Source organism: Sinocyclocheilus grahami, unplaced genomic scaffold (assembly GCF_001515645.1).
Source record: "Sinocyclocheilus grahami isolate Dianchi unplaced genomic scaffold, SAMN03320097.WGS_v1.1 scaffold263.1, whole genome shotgun sequence".
NCBI classification, from domain to species: Eukaryota; Metazoa; Chordata; class Actinopteri; order Cypriniformes; family Cyprinidae; genus Sinocyclocheilus; species Sinocyclocheilus grahami.
In genome coordinates, this window is record NW_015505442.1 from 880,063 (window position 1) to 887,753 (window position 7,691).

The 7,691-nt window shown below is 34.0% G+C and overlaps 1 pseudogene; it reads right to left on the minus strand.

The window, feature by feature from the left end:
- Positions 1–7,203, minus strand: part of LOC107599282 (semaphorin-6B-like) — a 49,585-nt pseudogene extending 42,382 nt beyond the window's left edge.
- Positions 7,204–7,691: the final 488 nt, after the last annotated feature.

Genomic DNA, 7,691 nt, shown 5'->3' on the forward strand with positions numbered 1-7,691 from the left:
AGCGAACAGGGGTTTAACTTTCAACCACTGCCTAACTAGGACCACATGTGAACTCCCTCGGGAGTCGAAATCCTTTGAAGGCCTGTCTATGTGACCGATTTCAAAGATGAAACTAAATGTAACACCAGTCAAACTGGACATAGATTTCTCGTTCTTTCCTTTGACTGCGTGGAAAGAACATGCTGTTATACTGCTGATTGTGTTGAGCTATAAGGACGGAGTGTTCATGCCAGGGCTTTGAAACGTAATGACATTTTCTCATTGTGTAACCTGTCATTTCCGTTTAAGACCAATTAGGTACCGAGATGGTGTAGTGAAATAGAAAGGTTTTAATAACAGAGAGGATATTGTACTCATGTCATATTAATTCATAATGTAAAACCAAATACGGTGATGTTGCTGTGTGAATAGAGTGGGCAACATTAAAGTTCAAATTAACATCTTGATGATTTATAATGTTGTCAATTACTACCAGGGTTATTATAGTTAATTGTAGTAAACGTATTAAAAACATAAAATATCATAAAATCTGAAAATAAAAGATGAAAAACTAAACAAAAATGAGAAATGTTGTCATGGCAAGCTGAAGCACTAAAATTATTCACTGGAAATAAACAAAAACTCAAACTGAACAAAATACTAAAACTGAAATAAAAATAAATGAAGCCTAATCATGAAAAAAAGAATAAAAATACGAATAAAATAATAATAATACAAATACTAATAAAATGACAAAGCACGTAACAAAATGGCAAAAAAAACGTAATATTTAAAAAATAAAAATATAAAATAAACCATTTTTATAAAAATAAAATATAAAAATAAAATGATAAAATTGTATTTTAATAAATAAATAAATATAGTTTTTATTGTTTATAAGAGTTTCCACTTTCCAAAATGCGTAAGAGAGTTTCTAAGAGCGCTCGGAAACGTAAGATAGACTATATCTGTTCAGAGAAAGCAAGCATTTAAGCAGCTTGACTGTGTAATGGTTAAAGGTCAGCGAACAGGGGTTTAACTTTCAACCACTGCCTAACTAGGACCACATGTGAACTCCCTCGGGAGTCGAAATCCTTTGAAGGCCTGTCTATGTGACCGATTTCAAAGATGAAACTAAATGTAACACCAGTCAAACTGGACATAGATTTCTCGTTCTTTCCTTTGACTGCGTGGAAAGAACATGCTGTTATACTGCTGATTGTGTTGAGCTATAAGGACGGAGTGTTCATGCCAGGGCTTTGAAACGTAATGACATTTTCTCATTGTGTAACCTGTCATTTCCGTTTAAGACCAATTAGGTACCGAGATGGTGTAGTGAAATAGAAAGGTTTTAATAACAGAGAGGATATTATATTCATGTTATATTAATTCAGAATGTAAAATGACAAAGCACGTAACAAAATGGCAAAAAAAACGTAATATTTAAAAAATAAAAATATAAAATAAACCATTTTTATAAAAATAAAATATTAAAATAAAATGATAAAATTGTATTTTAATAAATAAATAAATATAGTTTTTATTAAATAAAAATAGTTACAAATATTATAGCTTTACTAACTTAAAAATTTATAAAAACCATAATAATATATAAATCATACTAAAATAACAATGATTACCACAGAGAATAATTTTCACTTCTTCCTTAGTACAGTATGCGCAGCAATATGCAAAATTAACACAACAGTCTTTATTTTGCTTGCCCTTACAAGACGTGCAATATACAAAATATAATGTACTAATATTTATAATGTGTGTATGTTGAATTGTTGTGAATGCAGTTGGATGTTACCTGGCTCCGATGTAGAGGGTACGGTTGACTTTCAGGACGGTCTGAATGTAGAGTGGCTCCTGACGTGTGTAAGAGCGATGCGCTCGGCCCACAAACACTGGATATCGTCTCACCACTGACAAATAAAGAAACAGAGACAATTCAGAAGAGAGGAAAGTCAAAATGTGGAAAAATGACTAGTTGAGATGGAAGACAGAGACAACCAATCAAAAGAGCCAAAATATGAAGTATAGATAGAGGAAACAGACACTAAAGCACAGGCAGGAATGTGTCCATCACTTTCCCAGAAGAGTTAGAGACTGAGGACCTCCGAGACACGAAGAAAGGACAAAGACATACATCATTGTGTCTTCTCCATGCAGAGTCCAAAAACAAGCTGTCTTAAAGCAGAAGTTCAACAAATATAACAAATCTGTCATATTTACTCACCCTTATGTACACTGTAAAAAATTTTTTTTACAAAATCCTACAGTAAAAACCTATTAAATGGTTAACGGTAAATTCCCCTACTATGTGCGGTGAAAAACTGTATTGAACATTACATGTAATTTTACGCTAGTATACCGTTTTTGGAAGTGAAAAAGAACGTATAATTTACAGTAAATAACCATAAATTGACATTCCCAGAATTACATTTGTTAAATTTGTTGTCATATTTGATGTTTTTTTGTTAAAATAACTGTTTTTTCTTATCAGTTTTGTACATTAGGGTTGTATGTTACATCTAATGTTGTTAAATTAATGTTTATTGCATTATTTCAGTTTCATGTGTGTTACCATGATGGTGTTTAGTGTTTGTGTTTGTGCACCTTCTACATATGTTAATATTTAAAAGCTGCTTGTGATAGGCTTTGATTCATCATGTGACTCTCATCACCACCTGCTTTTGGTGGTTATCAGTGTATTACAAAGATACAAAACAGATTTCAGTACTTCAATAGGTTGGTATATTAACATTATATCAGTTAATGAAATTACGGTATTTAACTGTAAATTTAAGTTAAAACCGTAATACCTCAAATGTAGCTACCATATTTTTTACGGTAAAATTCTGGCAACCACAGTTGCCGTTTTTTTACCATAAATTGTATGGAATTTTTTTTACAGTTTAGTTCCAAACCTGTATGACTATATCTCTCCTAAACTATTCTGCCTGCTCTTTTCAAAGTAATTACAATAAAGATTCAGGCATCAAAAAGGACACAAAAGTACCATAAAAGCATCATAAGCTTGGTATATACAACTTGTGTGCTATATTCTAAATCATGTGACAGGTTGTTGTGAGAAATAGGAATACGCATCATTACTCAATACATTACAGTCGACTGTTAACAGACTGGATCATTGAATCAGTGAGCTGAACTCAAGAACTGCATCAGTTCAATTCATGAATTAATCTTTCAGACCGTTTTTCATTAAAAAACATTTAAGTAGACATATTATGCCACTTTTTACAATATGTAATATAAGTCTCTGGTGTCCCCAGAATGTGTCTGTGAAGTTTCAGCTCAAATTACTCCACAGATCATTTATAATATCATTTTGAAAATGCCTACTTTGAGTGGAAGCAGAAACACGTTTCATGTTTTTCGTGCCTGTCTCTTTAAATGCAAATGAGCTGCTGCTCCCCGCCCCCTTTTCAAGAATAGAGCTGCACCATTACAGCTCGGACCTGCTAAAAACATCTGTTTTGGTTCTGATTATCATGTTTATCACGCTGAAATCATGCGTTTTAAACCATATGAGTTTCAACTTCTGATATACGGTTTTCTGAGAGCACACATCCGAAGCACACGCACAGAAAGCGGCTGTCACAGCATGTGAGACAAGTTCTAAGTTCTCATTCACACACAAGTTTACACTAAAAAAACACACAAGTTACAAAAAACAGTCGGTTATGTCTGTGAAGGTAAACAGCTGGAAAATAAATCGCATTTTTATTTTAGATCTGTGTGGCAGCAGCAATATACAGTAAATAAATCAATAAATCCAAATAGCGTTTGTGCTCGTCTGTGCAGCCAAAGACAGAACAGTTAGCATGTTTTGCTCAAACTTTCGCCATGGTATTAGAGCTGGTACACCGTTGTCGCTTGCGAAATCAAATGACGGTGCCGTGGGTGAAAACTTACAGATTAAGGGGCGGTAATATTATAATGAGATCCCTTTGCCACGTCACCATGGGAGAGAAATCAGACGCGCTCGTTTTCTCAGATGCTTGCAGAAAAAAAGTCTTACCAAAACTAAGTTACTGGGTCAATCTTTTTCATGTTTCCTTGATTGGTAGATGCACCGGAGACCTGATTATAGCACTTAAAACCTGGAAAAGTCCGATTTTCATGATATGTCACCTTTAAACGATTCATTAAAAAAAAATGATTTACTCACATTCACATGAATATGTCACGTAGACCACTTACATATGTTACATAATAATATGATATATGATATATACTTTCATGGTGCTTTTTTGTCATTTTAGAACTTAAAATCCCCAGAACTTAAAATCATTTACTTTTTCATAAAAAAAAATGATTTACTCACATTCACATGAATATGTCACGTAGACCACTTACATATGTTACATAATAATATGATATATGATATATACTTTCATGGTGCTTTTTTGTCATTTTAGAACTTAAAATCCCCAGAACTTAAAATCATTTACTTTAATTATACTGAAAAGATTAGCCAGGGTATCCATGAAAAATATCACTTTTTCTTTTTGAATGAATGAATGAACACACACACACAGCATTGTTATTGTTAACTAAAAGTACAATTAAAACATGTTAATTTGTAAATACATTTTTTTAATTAATATAAATCTGAATTAAAAATAAAATATAAATGTTATTAAAAAACTATTGCAACCTGCCCTGACAATCAGTCTCCGGGTCTAATGTCCTGCCACATAATTAATATTCATGAGCAAAGCTGATAAGTTTTATATTGCATCCCCCACTACACTCCTGCATAAAATGCTGTTGAAAAGAGACAGTTCAGAGAGGTTCACACATTTCAGACAAGGAAAATTGCTTTTCAAATGCTGTGGAAAGAGTTTAAACAATTAGAAAACAGATTACCATTGAAAAAAACAAACAGGAATGTGTCCTCCAACCGCAGATGGATCTGTACACTGTGTCTGAGGGCTGAGAAGCCTGAGGACACCCACATATTTATTGTGAATGCTAATGATATTTCTTACAGTTTCTGCTACTAATTAATTTCACTGTAATAAGGAGAGCAGGATAGAAATACTGTTGTTGTTGCTGGCTTGTTCTTTGCCTCTAGTTGTTTGGACACATTTCAAAAGGGTTTAAATGTTTTTGTGCTTTGGAAAGAGTAATTAAGTGTGGAAAACCCTTAAAAAGGTCACGTTATTTCACTTTGATTCACACACACACACACACACACACACACCCCCGCCATGTTTGTTTTGTTCTTCACTGACTTCTGTTGTTTTTACACTGAGATAATGATATTTTCTTTCCTCTACCTCTAAATCTAGCCCTCATATAAACCTTTCTGCTGTTTTACTTTCTCATTAAGATATTATTTAGTATGTTTACTAAGCCATTTTCTTCACAGAGAGCGAACATTGGCAGGACCCCACAGTGTAGGTGATTTCAGGTTTTACTGTCTTTGTGGAGAGAAAACCTGACCCACATAAACACCAACTACATTGTGCTGGATGACCTTTAACCCCTGGTCTCTACTGAATTATTAGAGATGCATGAGTGGTTGTTCATCAATATCACTGATTCTGTTTTGTAGGATCTATAGGGAATACGGGTCCTCATACACACACACACACACATACACACAGTTTTTGTGTCTTGGTTGTTCTAACACCATTATGTTAAAAGGCTTTTAAAATGATCACAGCCATATGGTGTATTTCATCCATTCATGCAAAACTATTTACAAACAGTGTGACGAGTCCACATCATATGTCAACCATATGTACATTTAAAAGAACAACCTGCAGCGGTAGTGCAACATACAGTGTTTAACATAACCACAAGAAAGTAGGCATTACAGTGATTTCACCACATTTAAAGGGGCAGTACAACCAAAAAAAAAAAAAAAGAAAATTGTGTTATAGTTTACTCACTCTCAAGTCATTCTAAACCTGTATGACGTTCTTTCTTCTGCTGAACACAAAAGAATATATTTTGATGAATGCTGGTAACCAAACTGTTTTGGGTCCCCACTGACTTACATGGACAAAAAAATAAATAAATAAAAATAAAAATTATATATATATATATAGCAGAAATGCAAGTTCAAAATTAATTATTAATTAATACAATTAATAAATACTATAACAGTATATAAATAATACAATAACACTGATGCACAGTCAATTTGGTAACTTCAACTAAAAATAACAAAATAATGGTTTTTATGTTATCAAAATAACAGCAGTGGAATCAGAGTTGGCTTCTTTAAAAAAATTTAAAAATCCTTCACCGAGGCACCAACTCATAAGTTCCAAAACATTCATATTTTACCTTAACCATGGTAAAATCACTGTAACTTGCAAGGAAATATTTTCTTATATTATTTATTTTTTAATGTTCAAAACACACAAAAACCTCTATTTTTCAGTTTGGTCCTGAAAAATGGTGTAGTTACAACATAAACCAGCAGGAGCAAACTGGCTCATGCTAACTAGCCAAGCATCGATTATGGCCAAACAAATGTAACATAACTTTCCAGTTTACTGTTAGAACAACCTTCATGAAGTAAGAAACACACCAATACTAATGCCTAAAAAGTTGCCTAGGTAGGCAGCACATAAGGTTTTAGGGCTAAATATATAACAAACTAACAGTCTCTGAAAATATACAAGCAAAAATGTTTAATGATACAAAGGAGTATTAAACGTCTTGAGTGTTAGACATGCCTCGTGCCTTCAATGACTTCAGATGAAAATGAAACAAAATGCACAGACGACTCCACATGAGAGTGAGGCGAAACAGAAGCTGTTTATTATTTAACATTTGACATTTATTAGGGCACTTTATGAGGAACAGACTACTTACAAAAACCACAATACCTGTCTGTAAAGCAAAACAGGCTTGCACGATTTTAACGGGTGTTAGGAAACCGTCTGTCTACGAGTGAGTGTAAGAGGGGCATAAAACTGTTTAACAAAAGCTTTCATCTCTGACAATCAGTTTTTCCTTCAGACAGAAAGCAGATGAGAGTCGTGAAGGCTACTCTTTCACGGACAACCCTCAATTACCGAAGAGACCTGAGACCACACACACACACACACACCGCAATTCATCTTCAGCACCTTTTTCATTGAGTCTGTGGAGGAAGGAGTGGCTGGTGGCTTTAGCAGGAGGACCAGAACGATGCCACCATCTGCTCTTTTCTTTTCCACACTCCTTTTTCATCTGTCCTTTTCTTTTTACGCTCTGCGTGAGTGCTGTAATTGAGTAATTTATGAGAGCGTGTCTGGCCTCCCTACTGCAGTATATTACTGACACAAACACACATGAGACAGGGTGAACCACGGTCAAGCTACATACATCACATAATCTGAACAGTCTGGCACAACCAGACTTTTGACTATTGGTATAAAGCAAATATAGTTGATTTTTTAAAAGTGGATTATGAATATCAATGAGAATCATGCTGAAGGTGTAGAAAGATCCCAGTCAGTTTGAAATCAAGAGGGAACGCTGAAGAAATCAATGGAATATGCGTTTAGAATACAATAGAGTTCAAAAGATTTGAGGTTTGTAAGTGTTTATGCTCACCAAGGCTTTACTGATTTCATTACAAATACAGTCAAAACAGTAATATTACACTCTAAAAACTGCTGGGTTAAATATAACCCAGCGCTGGGTTAAAAAGAGACAAACCCAGCTATTGGGTTGTT